Source organism: Canis lupus, chromosome 4 (assembly GCF_011100685.1).
Source record: "Canis lupus familiaris isolate Mischka breed German Shepherd chromosome 4, alternate assembly UU_Cfam_GSD_1.0, whole genome shotgun sequence".
Taxonomy (NCBI): domain Eukaryota; kingdom Metazoa; phylum Chordata; class Mammalia; order Carnivora; family Canidae; genus Canis; species Canis lupus.
The window spans coordinates 86617953-86630725 of record NC_049225.1 but is presented as its reverse complement, the minus strand read 5'-3'; the positions used below and the strand labels follow the sequence as shown (position 1 = coordinate 86630725).

The following is a 12773-nucleotide window of genomic DNA, read 5'->3' as shown; positions in this document are numbered from 1 at the left end:
AAAATACACAAAGTGATATTTATAATGATAAAAAAGGGCATTTTGCTTCCCAGCTATCTAAATATTTTATAGCAAGGGGCCTTCTAAGTCTTAGAGGGTCAAATGTATTGGATTTATTATTTCCACTTGAGAGTACTACATTATGAGTATGAACCAAAAAATTGAAAATCCATTTTTCAAAAAGGAAAATGTTAGATTTTGTCTGACTGGAAAAGAATATGGTAGATGATAGCAAGGGCAGAAACTTTTACTTATCCAATATAACCTACTCTCTTCCACAGAAATTGGATTGTTATGTATAATTACGGGACCAAAGGTCCATAAACAAGGGTTCGTGTACCATTTCTGAATATGAGAATAAAGATGAAACCTCTCCTTTCCCATTCTCCCTTTGAAAAGGGACTGGATTCCATTGTCAGTGAACCAGCTTTGACCCTGCTGGTGAGACTGGCAGGTTTTTATCTCCTCCCTGGGGAGTAACTGTCGGCATATCCAGTCTGCTACTCAGAGGTTTTAGCTTAGCCCCATGACCAACCTTCCTGCACAGTTTCAGAATTCCCCAAATACCTTGAGAAGGAAAATGTCCCTGTCTGTGCATCTGGACTGCATCCAGAGCTTTATGCACCCTCTAATAAATCATTTTAGGCTTTTCTAGATGTTCCAAGGCAAGCTGCGACTTACTACAGAAGTTTATTTGATGTTTGAAAAATGCCTTTTTAGATTTTCATATTCCAGTACGTTTCCCATCTTTCCCATCCTCATGAAATGCTGAAGTTTCTTATTGACTTGGGGAATTCTGTGTGAATGATAAATATTAATATTTTTATTTTATAGAAACATCATCTATTTTACTCTAGTATGCACTTTTTCTTAAATGTTGTTACTGTCGTTTCTTATTTTATCAAGGTTGACATTTTAATTTAGTCCGAGTATCAATTGACCGTTTTACCTTTGTTTTCCTGTCCACTTTAACCACATACTTCTTATTCTAATTTCAAAAACATATTTTTTACATTTTGATACCTTTTCAGTTATATATCAGTGCTATATCTTTTCTTTATTGACACATGTGAGGGACCAGGAGATGGGCCTCTGAATCAGGACTGTGCTCTGAATTCCATCACCATGGGTTCATGGAAGCGAGCTTTTCACTGGCTGTTCCCAGCCAAGGATGGAGTATACACGGTACAGGAGCCTGTGTAAGGGGCTGAGTCACAACCCCAATATAGGACCCGTCTAAGACTTGTAAGGGCTCTTGCTATGATATATTTAGGTAGCCAGGAGGCAAAACATCCTTCGTTTATCATTATAAATATCATTTCAGTTATTTTTGCATATGCCCTTTATACGAGATCTTCAGAACTATTTTTCAAGTTTCATGAAAAGTCTAGGGTCTCGATTATAATTATGTGGGTTTTATGGATCTATCCGATTTCTATTACTATGTCCTGCAGCCAAATGGCAAATTTTTCTCAATATTGGTCACATGCATGTCTTTTTTATTTACAGTCATATATATCTTAAGTATCCTTGCAATTTGAATGTTAGCTGAGTGACATCCATCATCACAGCTACAATTCCTCAGTGTACATTTTATAACGGAGTAAATATATTTATAAATATAAGGGATAAAGCAAATATTTTTTTACAATAAATTAAATGTCTTTAAAGAAAGATAATCAAATACATGTTTAAAGGTTTTTTTTTTAAGTGATAAACTAACATGTAAATATATACCATCAGGAGTATTTTTAAAGGCTAAAGATAGAGCACTTTCCTGGTTTCCAATAAAAAAATGATTTTTTCCAGGTACCCACTGACTATACTGTCCACTGTTGGATCTGCCAGGATGAGAGTGTAGGCCTAGAGTGAAGATCTCAAATTCTTAGTGTGTTTAGCCTCACTGGATAGACTAAGTAGGTGTGGATCGCCTAGCCCTGCCTATTTCCTTTAAGGAGCAAATCTATTCACTGGGAGAACAGGCTTGTCTTTTCTTCATCATGGTTTCTGTGACCTGGATAGACTTTTCTTCCATATGGGGAAACTTGTTTGTGACCAGCAAAATATGTCCCTGAATTAGTAAGTCGTATTCTGAGATTCAGATAGAAATTCCTATTGAACATCACACAGTTATGTCCCCCTATCTCAACTCTATCATGATAAAATTGACATTTGTCCTGCTATCAATGTTGTTTGTGATGGGGTAGGAACAATTAGGTAGGAAGCATTCTGTTTCCTAAGAAAGGATGGAGATCTTCTTACATTTCTGTAAATAAATGTTTGCCATTTAATTACAATATAGTCATGAACTCGTGTAATTTTAAAAATCATAAAAACTAAATTTGATGTATAAAGTCTACAATTTCAAAATCTTTTGTTCCTAGCAAAGGCTTTCAATCTGTGTTCCAAGCAGATAAAATGAGAAGAAATAAAGAGAAGGGCAAATATCAAAACCCTAGATCCTTGATACTCTTAAGATGATCCAAATATAAACTCCTTAAATATCTTTTTTTTGTATTTTTAGTATTTCTAATATTTTAGTATTTAGTATTTTTAGACATGAATGTTATCGCACAAGAAACTCCACAGAATCCAGGAAGCGTGAGGAGTAGAGGAATAGGTTATGAGGGAATTTGAGGTAACCAATCCACAGTGCCTGATACAAAGTACCTAGGAAATCTGTAAATTTAGTGAAAAAGTGACATAAATGTAGGCTCTCTGAGTCTTAAAATAGAGGAATTTCACAGAGTTCTTCTACTTTTGTTTCTAACCTAGTTTTAATCAATTTTTTTTTTCCTGGAAATTGCAGATATGAAACCTGATATAAGAATGAGAAAAAAAAACAGATATAAATGTAAAATCAGGGGCTGAATGCTTCCAACATTTAGGATAGAAATCTGATCATTAGCACAGTAGATAATTTGATTTTAAGGACTTTATATAAGTAATTTTGTTCTGCAATATGTTACATAAGGCACTGTGATAGTCTCTAAGAAGATGTAAAAGTTTAAAATCTACATTTAAATTCCAACACATGCAAATTTAACCTATGCAAATGAGATTATTAGATTAGAGTTAGGAAAAATTTAAATTTCTATTTAACTTTATAAGTCCTATTAAGATAAAGGTTTGGAGGATACCTGCGCTTTGATGTTAGCTCTGAGAACAACCTGTTTGAAATTCAGTGTTGGCTCCTGGGCATGTGTTACAGGAAATTGTGAAGGTTGTAGTTTGATATTTCTTTGCTGCTACCATATATCCTTTTTAATCTATCACTTCCCAATATTGCTTCAGTGTCAATGCTATCATATTCTTGAAGAGAGATGACAAAACTGATTTTCTCTTGGGTAACAATTAGCAGTTGGCATGATCTTGTCAGCAAATAAAAGAAGATTGAACTCACACTTGCTTATAATACAAGGATCTATATTATTTCATGTAATAGGATCCCTAGATATTAGGTAAGCTCCAAATATCCTCAGGTTCAGCCTCTTGCTTGTTTCTCTTGTCTTTTATGTCGTAGCTTCAACCTAAGAGCAAAAGACATTTCTTCAAGTCTTTCCAGGTTTTACATTCAGAGTAAATAATATCTACATAAAGATGACAGGTTCTTTACTCTTGGATTTGTTTCATAGTATAGAATAAAGGACATGTTTTCAAGAAAAACATGCAGAAGACTTGCCCTCGTATCTCATTATTAATCATAACCAGTTATGCCTTTTTTTTTCAATTCAACAAATGATAATAAATATGAGAGTGTCACAATGGTCATAGACCAGTCAGGATATGTTCCTGGAGCTTGATAAAGGATCACCTTCTGTGGTGGAGGGTGGACAGCAGAGCAAAGCCAGCATCTTGCTGGGAAGGGAAGGAATAAAGCAGTACATAAATATTGAGTAGGGAGCAAACTGAGGCAGCTATATAACTTAACAGTGTAGGATTGTTTATTCTTAAAAAAAAAGCAAAAGAGTTTCACAAATTAATAAAGGTAGGAGTTTTGCTATCAATAATAGACATAGGAGGTAATTTTGGATAGATTTTCTGGGACCTTTCACAATACAGTAAGAGGAAAACCTAGTACTTGACCTCAGAGTAAAATAAAGATTTGTTATGGTAAATATCAGTTGTTAGTTCATTTAAACATGTAAACAGAAAATAATATTTCAATACAGTTTTTAATATTTAAAATTGTTTTATAGTCAAAATAGAATTTAACAGAGATTAACATAGATCACATGAATCATCTACATTTTATGTGCTAGACACAATTTTTTTAGCAATCCACAATAATGTTTTGCTCAAACTACAGCACATTATGGACTTCTGTTCAGCAAATTGTTTGATATGCTAGGAAAATAGTTCAAATATAGAAGTTTATTTATTAATAATATTAACTATTCAGAATTTAACTATAGATATTCCATATGGGAAGTCAAAAATTTACTTGATGAATGCATGAATAACCAATATTATTTAATGATAACTTCCTATATGCCAGAAACTTTATTGTCATTTATTTAATACTAACAACATTGTAAGACTGGTACTATTTAACCCATTTTACAGATGAGATGACAGGTGTCCCTAAAGACAAATATTAGCTGATAGCCCTTTTTATTTGTGGAATGCTTTTATTTGGGTCGATGACTGGCATCAAGAGGAACAAACTAGGTACCTGTATTTTTATAAATGACATAAGCAGTGAAAAGATTATTGAAAAGAGTGATGGTTTGCCATTAAACAGAAGTTTTGCTCAATAGTGAGAGAAACATTGCTCAATTAGTTCACATATACATGGCGTATTTGGTAATCTGAGTGAGAAAAAAAGGTGATATAATTTTTTTTTATATTAACATAGTGTAAGTCTTTTAGTCTAGTATAGTAACATATGTATCCTGTCCTGTGGCTGAGGTGGTGATGGCTTCACTCCTTCCACCATCTTGGAATATAAACTGACTTAAGTTATCATGATGGATAGTCTAATTTATTTACACTAAATTTGAACCAACTTCAATCTCTTTAATAGAAATAGGTCATCTCTTGTATATCTTTATATATATATAAAACTATACCATATGTGCTATGCAATATTTTACTGTTGTTACCCAAAGCCAAACACACTAGAAATATTTTATTTTGTTTTTTATTTCACTTTATTAATTTTATTTTTTGTGGAAGTTTCCTGTGATCTATAAAATGCAAAAAAAAATCTCATTTGAATAGAGTAAAAGGATTAGTTATTACTCATGCATGGAAAAATTTTTAAGGATTCAGCTGTGTCAGTGATAGATGGATAGACTGCTGAGAAACCACTTGAGATTTCTGTGATTAGGTTAGACAGGTCCCTACTCCTATTAGTGAGTGTTGCCTTGTTCTGTTACAGAGAGGAGGCAGCTGTCTTCTTGGGTTTTCCCCCTGGTGCTGCCTGCTTTAACTAAACCTGTAACATATTCGACAAGCAAATCAGGAAGGACTTTGCAGACAGATGGCAGAGCTGCCTATGCATTCTCATTTACATGTAACCTTGGTTCCTAACTGTACTTGAGCCCATATGCAGGGGTTTTGCAATCCCTTCGGGTTGGTTTTAAGTGCTAGGTAGACAAGTCAAATCTAACTTGGCCCATGTTTCCCTAATGCGATTTAATTCAATGGAGCTGTGCAAAGTGTTTATCAAAAGAAAGTATGAAACTAAAATCTTGGCTGAGTGGAAAAAATGATACCAACCTTGGTTAGTGAGGAGAATGCCCCAGGGGGGCCTACTTATGTAGGAAATGAAGACTAGGTTATTCAATTTATAAGTTAAAATTTAAAATATAATCAAACAAACTCTGCTTGGGATTTTGAATTGCCTGAGTTTAACATTGGTCTATTAAAGTGCCTGCAAATGTAATTTGATCATACATAACACTAGCCAAGTTATGTATTTTCCATTATTGGAATATCTAAAGATAACTAATGTTAAAAAAATATACAGACATTCTCTCACTTTTAATGTTCCATATGCTTTTGATAGTATAGCCGATGAATAATAAATTGATTTTTGACCACGACCAGAAATTCATTTGTAAACCATCAGAATAAGTAATATCTCATAACATGCAACAGGTAAAATAATATTTCATATAAAATAAAACATATATTAAATGTGAAGAATATAAGTAGTATATATATATTTTAAGATTTTATTTATTTATTCATAAGAGACACAGAAAGAGGCAGAGACACAGGCAGAGGGAGAAGCAGGCTCCATGCAGGGATCCCAACTTGGGACTCGATCCCGGAACTACAAGATCACATCTGGGCTGAAGGCAGATGCTAACATGCTAAGCCACTGGGGCTGCTCTATGCTTATTTTTTATCTTAAATTTGTATCTATTGTTTAGTGGAAACCGAATAATCATTTAATTCTGAATATGCCAACTAAAACCAACTTAACACTCAGTTTTTGTTTAACTGGGTCCTTAAATAAAACATATTCTGGATGTCAGCAGTGGGCTTCCCTTAGCTTCTGGAGGTTTTGGCTCTCTATAGTTTTTGCACACAGGCCACTACATTTCACATCCAGCATGTTAGATCTCTTTAATGCTTCAAATATCTTGGCATGTTGAGACTTTTATGATTTTAATATCTCTCACTACTCTTCTGCTGTATTCTTTGTCTTCAACAGGAGAAAATTATCTGAGAAAGCACAAAAAGAAAGAAAGAAAGAAAGAAAGAAAGAAAGAAAGAAAGAAAGAAAGAGAAAGAAAGAAAGAAAACCTGTATGCCATTACTAAATTTTAAATTTATCCTGATAAGTCAGTGAATTATTTTGAGCAGGAAAATGGTACCATTAAATCTATTCTTTGCAAAATATGCAAGCACCATCATGAAGGCAAGATAAGAGTGAATAAATGATGGTATCTGGGAAATAAGGCAGGAGACTATTCCGTAACCAAATAAAATAGGATGTGATTTAGTTTAAGCTATCAAGTAGAATAAACTGTGGAGAACTTCAAGTGATAAAATGTGAGGTTGAATGTATAGATATTTACTTCAACATTTGTGGTGAACCATTTCTGAATGTATGCCCTACAACATTATGAAGAAACTGAGACACTATTATATAATTTAAAGCAGGAAAAATATGACTAAATAATGATGATGAAAACTAATACACAAAACAGTTACTCCATGTCAGGCAATGTTTCCTGTGTTTTACATCCTCAAAAAAATTATGACATAGTTAATATTGTTATCTTCATTTTATAAGGAAACCAGGAAACCAAGAAGTTATATAACCGGCATTCCCAAGGTCAGCGTTAGAAATAGCAGTTTTAAACCTTATCATGTTCTTCAGTGAAAGTTTAGTTTTTCAAGTTCAATTTTTGCTCTCTCTTATATATTAAACATATAAATGTAACCATAAAGAGAAATTTAGCAGGCAAAATTCTCTTTTTTTCTTTTTAAAAATATTTATTTATTTAATTTAGAGAAGAAGAGAGAGCATGAGCAGGAGGGGGATAGGGAGAGGGAGAGAGAATCTCAAGCAGAACCCACACTAAGTGCAGATCCCAACGTAGAGCCGCATCTCATGACCCTAAGATAATGACCTGAGTCAAAACAAAGAGGGGGGGACACTCAACTCACTGCACTCCCCAGGTCCCCAGGTGCCTCTCTCTGTATTGTGTGATAAAATCTTTGGAATTACTGTGTGTGAATATCTTGTAAGCCAAATACTGAAACTTAGCCTTCAGAGAAGACTTAGTTTTTTTTTAAAAAAAAAAAGGCATGGGAATGTATGTTAGTGGACATCCTACCTCCAAGGGGACACTTCGGAATTTCACTGTAAAAAATGTGTAAGTGAAATTAGGGAACAAATTGGTAGCACTTAAGAGGTTACATCTAGGTTCTCTGTGTCTAAATTTTGTATAAAGTTAGGACTTTGGAAAAGAAGTAATGCCACTGACAGGTAATAGTTTTGAGTATAAACAATAGCACCTTTTTTCAATCTTTGAACAAACATTCTAATTCAACTTGTTCTGTAATTCCTTCAGTTTAGTTTTACTGTCATCTAACTTTTGTCATCTCTTATAAATACTGACTGAAATTAAAAACCAGGAAACGATTTACTTATGTCAAAATAATTCAACATTGAATATGAACAATACAGATGGCTTCATTTAAGATATGCATGGACAAAATACATTAGACACATACATAATATTACACTTGATTTATACAGGCAGCAGTAAATGTTCCTATATCTAAAAGCTTTTCTTTTTAAGATAATTTAAAACAAAAATAATTCTTCAACGACAGCCATTCAATAAGTGACTTTAGCAAAGATCTGATATGTTCAGTGAGCGTTTACTTTGTACAATTATGTTCCACGGGGTGGTGTGTTCCCTTTAGCAATTCATTCCAGCAGGAAGCAAATGCAAACTTGATTTTTAGTAAACTTTTGTTTTAAATGACTTTTAGAGCTGCAGATCTAAAGAAAAATTGCAAGAGTGGTACAAATGTGAACTTTTGAACCATAATCTTTTCTTCTTAGAATGCAGAAGTGTTGCAGTATGATAGGCCCTGAAGACATAAATATGCTACTGAGAACCCAAAGTAAATCGGGCTCTTTTGTTTGTAATTCAGAGCCTCGGAAAGAAAATCCTTTGGTTTTCTTTAATTTTTCCTTAGAGAACATAAAATATGTTGTGATGTCAAAATCTTTCTGAGTGTAGACACCCCACAGGCAAGTTGTTTGCTCTAATTAAAACAAAATGAATATAAATCTCTTACTCATAAATCTTTGATGGTGGGTTATGGACTTTAATGTTTCCGTAGTATCCTCAGCAGTCAAAATCCTTCTTATTCTGGTAACTCTGCTCTCCCAAGCCTCCTGAAATAGAGTGTATGTGACTCACCAAAATCATTTCACACTTGTGTGCTGTTGAATAATTGGTATCCTTGGGACCATTTACCCCAAATAGTCCATGTTGTTTTGAAAAATCACTACCCAGAAGACATTAAGTGAAAACATCTATGTGTAAAAATAGGAATCCTATTATCAAAAATTGTTCAGTAAAACTCTGCTCATTCTATTGCATGTTTAATTTGATGAGCTAAAACATTCTTTTGCTTCCCTTTAATAATATGATGCATTTGAATGTCTTCTGAAAACTTGGGAAAAATGGAGGTTGGAGAATGTATAAAATAAATTCTTAGAATTTAGAATGTTAATTTATGAAAGTGTAAGGACATTAATTTTAATAACATTATTTCATTTGCATATTATTATCTACATCTAAATATTTTAGTCAAAATTCTTTGGTTACTGCTGGTCAGTAACTTTGAGAATTTATTCTTGACATCTTATCATTTTTTTCTTCTTTCAAGAGAAACATAGTTGTGTCCCATGAGGAAAAAAAAAATGTTACCATTTGCATTTCTTACTTAAAATAATTTGAGGTCATCTTTCAAAATTGAGGCCCTTAAGAGCAGCTCCAGACTCTAAAAATATAGAAGACATATTCTATAGAAATATTCTTATGATCCTCACAATAGATTCACATATGCGTCACATGGGAGCAGTGCCCTTGCTCAATACTCAAGTTTCTAATATCCTTCTTCTTGATAATTTTTATTAGCTCAGAGTCCCTGTGCCTGAGAACAAGGAACTTGTTTAAAAAATAATAAATAATGATTCTGGTACCTCCACAAGTATGGTTTTTCTCTACCTGTCATCCTACTTTGCTTTTCCTTTGGATTAATATTGACAAGCATATACCCCACTCCACATAGAAATAAATCCAAATATCTCTCAGCTACTACTCTTGTCCCCAGTTCACTTTTACCTTAACGGGGAGGTGTGGGTGATTTACATGATTGGCGAAATTACCCCGCCCCGCCTCCACACATTCTTTTCTCTTTAGGATGTCTCAGCCTGCAGTGAGCATGAGTTCTGATCTGCCTTCTGCCATGTTGTAAATTTAGCAATAAAGTCCCTGCTCCGTATGTAACTGACTTAGTATGGCTGCTGCATGCTGGGGAGCCATGAAAGAAGTTCTTGTTGCTAAGCACCAAGGCCAACAAATCTGATAACAAATCCACAAGCTCTAAAGCTCACATTCTGATTTCACTGTGCCTCACTTCTATGTTTATCTTGATTGGTTCAGAATCCAAATAAGAAAAACAGGGGTGTACGTTATTTTCACTCTTGCTTGCAACAAATTCTGCAAGGTCTTCATCAGTTCTACTTTAGCCAAACTTAACCAAAGACCTCTTAGAGCTTTTGAACATCTCTCTCTCTCTCTCACTCTCTCTCTCTGTACACTCACACACACACACACACACACACATATTTTCCGTATATCTACACGTATTCCACATGTCTACATCAAGGGTTAGCCAATAGCTATTATCCAGGACATATACTTAATAATTCCTTTTTAGAATTTTCATAATATAAAAAAATAAATCACCCTTGTGATATAAATAAATAACCCTTGAGACTGTATGACTGTTTAAACATACTTGGTTGGGGTGCCGGGGTGGCTCAGTTGGTTGGGTGTCAGACTCTTGATCTCAGCTCCAGTCTCGATCTCACTGCGGGGAATTCAGCTGGTGTTGGGTGTACTTAATAAGAACCACAACAAGGACAACAACAAAAGACATGCCTGGTGTTAATGTTTCTAATCTAATTATCACAGTTAAGATGTTGATGTCAAATATGGAGCAAAGATAAAAAAAAACAAATTGTAAGGTAGTCCTTCTTACAAAATATTGGAAAGATCATTTATTTGGGTCATTCTGTAGCCTCAAAGATCTAATGATGCACATCAAGCAAAACACTTAACATGTCATTAGTAAGCCAGAGAATTTTTTTAATTAGATATAATCTTAGATGAGATAATGCTAATCATTAATATTAATTTCTATGAGATAAATTGCCTTTCTGTAAAAACTACCTCCAAATTGTTTATAGCTTGCAAAATTCTTGGGCGGGGAGATGAACATATAAAGGCAAGCAATTTTTTAATTATTCAGGCTTTTACAAATTCTTTAAATAAATTTCCCTCCAAATAATTTGGTAATTGATTTTTAATATCAGGATAAGTTAAGCTAATGTAAACCCACCTCTAACTTAAACACACATAAATTCTGTGTTATTAAAGGAACAAAAATTCTAATATCCATAAAGTAACAGAGAGAATAATTTAAGCTTATGAGAAAAATTAAAAAGCAGCATGTTAATAATAATGAGCATTTATTATGTAACTTAATTGGAAATTATGGGACCCAGGTTCAAACATGGATTTTCATATATTGGTTTTTGGGGGATAGAATTTAATTTCCTTAGGTTTCTTCTTTCTCCTCTCAAATATGAGTATAGAACTCTTAAAAATATTGTTGCTAACATTTTCTTTGAGAAAACTTTTGATTTAAAATTTAAATATACTTAGAACAAAATTAGGTAGACAAATACATCAAATTTATATCCACATTAAAAACAGTTTGGGGGAGGTGCTTGGGTGTCAGGCTTGTCCTCAGCAGAGAGTGAGTGTAGGATTTTCCCTCCTTCTCCTGCTATCCCTTTCCCCTCTCCTTCCCCCACTCTCTTTCTATAAAATAAATAAATAAATAAATAAATAAATAAATAAATAAATAAATAAATAAATATTTTAGGTTTTATACAATGGAAAGCAACTATTGTTACAATGAGGCATTTTTAATTGAATCAATCTATGTCATTATTGAAGCTACTCACTTTGCTACAAAATGTCTTGCTCTTAATACATCCATTATAGGAATTTTAAAGTGAAGGAATGAAAACATTCTGTAATGAATACATGGATTTTTGAGTGAATAAGGAAAATACAAAAGGCATAACTGAAGTAAAGTATAAACGAGCACCTGTGCATTCTCAAAATGCATTTTTATCTACATTATTTTACCAGTTTAAATGAGGATTGACTTAGAGCTTCAATTCATGTTGTAGAGTTTGTATAAAAATGTCCTCTTATTAGAAATTTTTATGTCCTCAAAGTATTTGGAAATATAGTTTTATGTTCTCTATCCATATGTAAATGACTCAAACATTTTATACAATTTTATCTCTGAAACATTTTTTTTAATAATGGAATAAAATTCTCACCATAAAATGAGAGTTAATATACTACAAATTGATAGAGAATACAATATAAAGATAAATGACCCAGATCTTTGTGTAGCAATCCCATAGATTATACCCTAGAGTTAAGTATGGCCATTCAATTCCACTCTATTATTCCTGCATTGTTGGGGAGATAGGAGAAACAAGTGTTAATGTCGGTCACTGCTTAAGGAGTCTCCATCATTCTTCGGTCACAAAATGTGTTCATCTCCACAGGGCAGAAAACAGGGCACTAAAGATAGATCATCATACTCACATGAGAAACAAATTGCCCATTTTCTCATTGATAGGATACAGTCAAATGGACAGAGGGAAGTGTCTTATCATAAAAAAGTTTTAGTTTTGAGCCAAAGAGAATATAACATATTAAGAGAATAGCTCTTCAAGGGTAAAACTACACTTGCCTTTGTAATTAAATCTATCTCATGATTTTATATTTCTTTCAACAAAGTGGATCATGAAAGAGAAAAATACTTTCTGCTTACCAAAAATAAAAGTAGTTATTTTGGAATATGTCTTTTCCGATAGTTAGATTGTAATCCTAGCCTTCTAAAATTGTCATCACAATTTAGGTAATTTAATCTCCAACAATATGTTTCTAGCATTTTTTTTTTTTTTTTTGCTT

General features: G+C 33.3%; 1 long non-coding RNA gene across 2 annotated transcripts in view; it reads right to left on the bottom strand.

Moving 5' to 3' along the window:
• The window catches only part of LOC111095741, a 37019-nt gene extending 26998 nt beyond the window's left edge, over positions 1–10021 (bottom strand). The window contains exons 1-3 of one of the 2 annotated variants that reach the window (XR_005357667.1): positions 9831–10021; positions 8776–8875; positions 3241–3530 (exon numbers count right to left, since the gene is read on the bottom strand). This is a non-coding gene — a long non-coding RNA (uncharacterized LOC111095741). Of the gene's footprint in view, positions 1–3240; positions 3531–8775; positions 8876–9830 lie in introns of those variants that run through there. The other variant, XR_005357668.1, reaches the window with a different exon arrangement.
• Positions 10022–12773: the final 2752 nt, after the last annotated feature.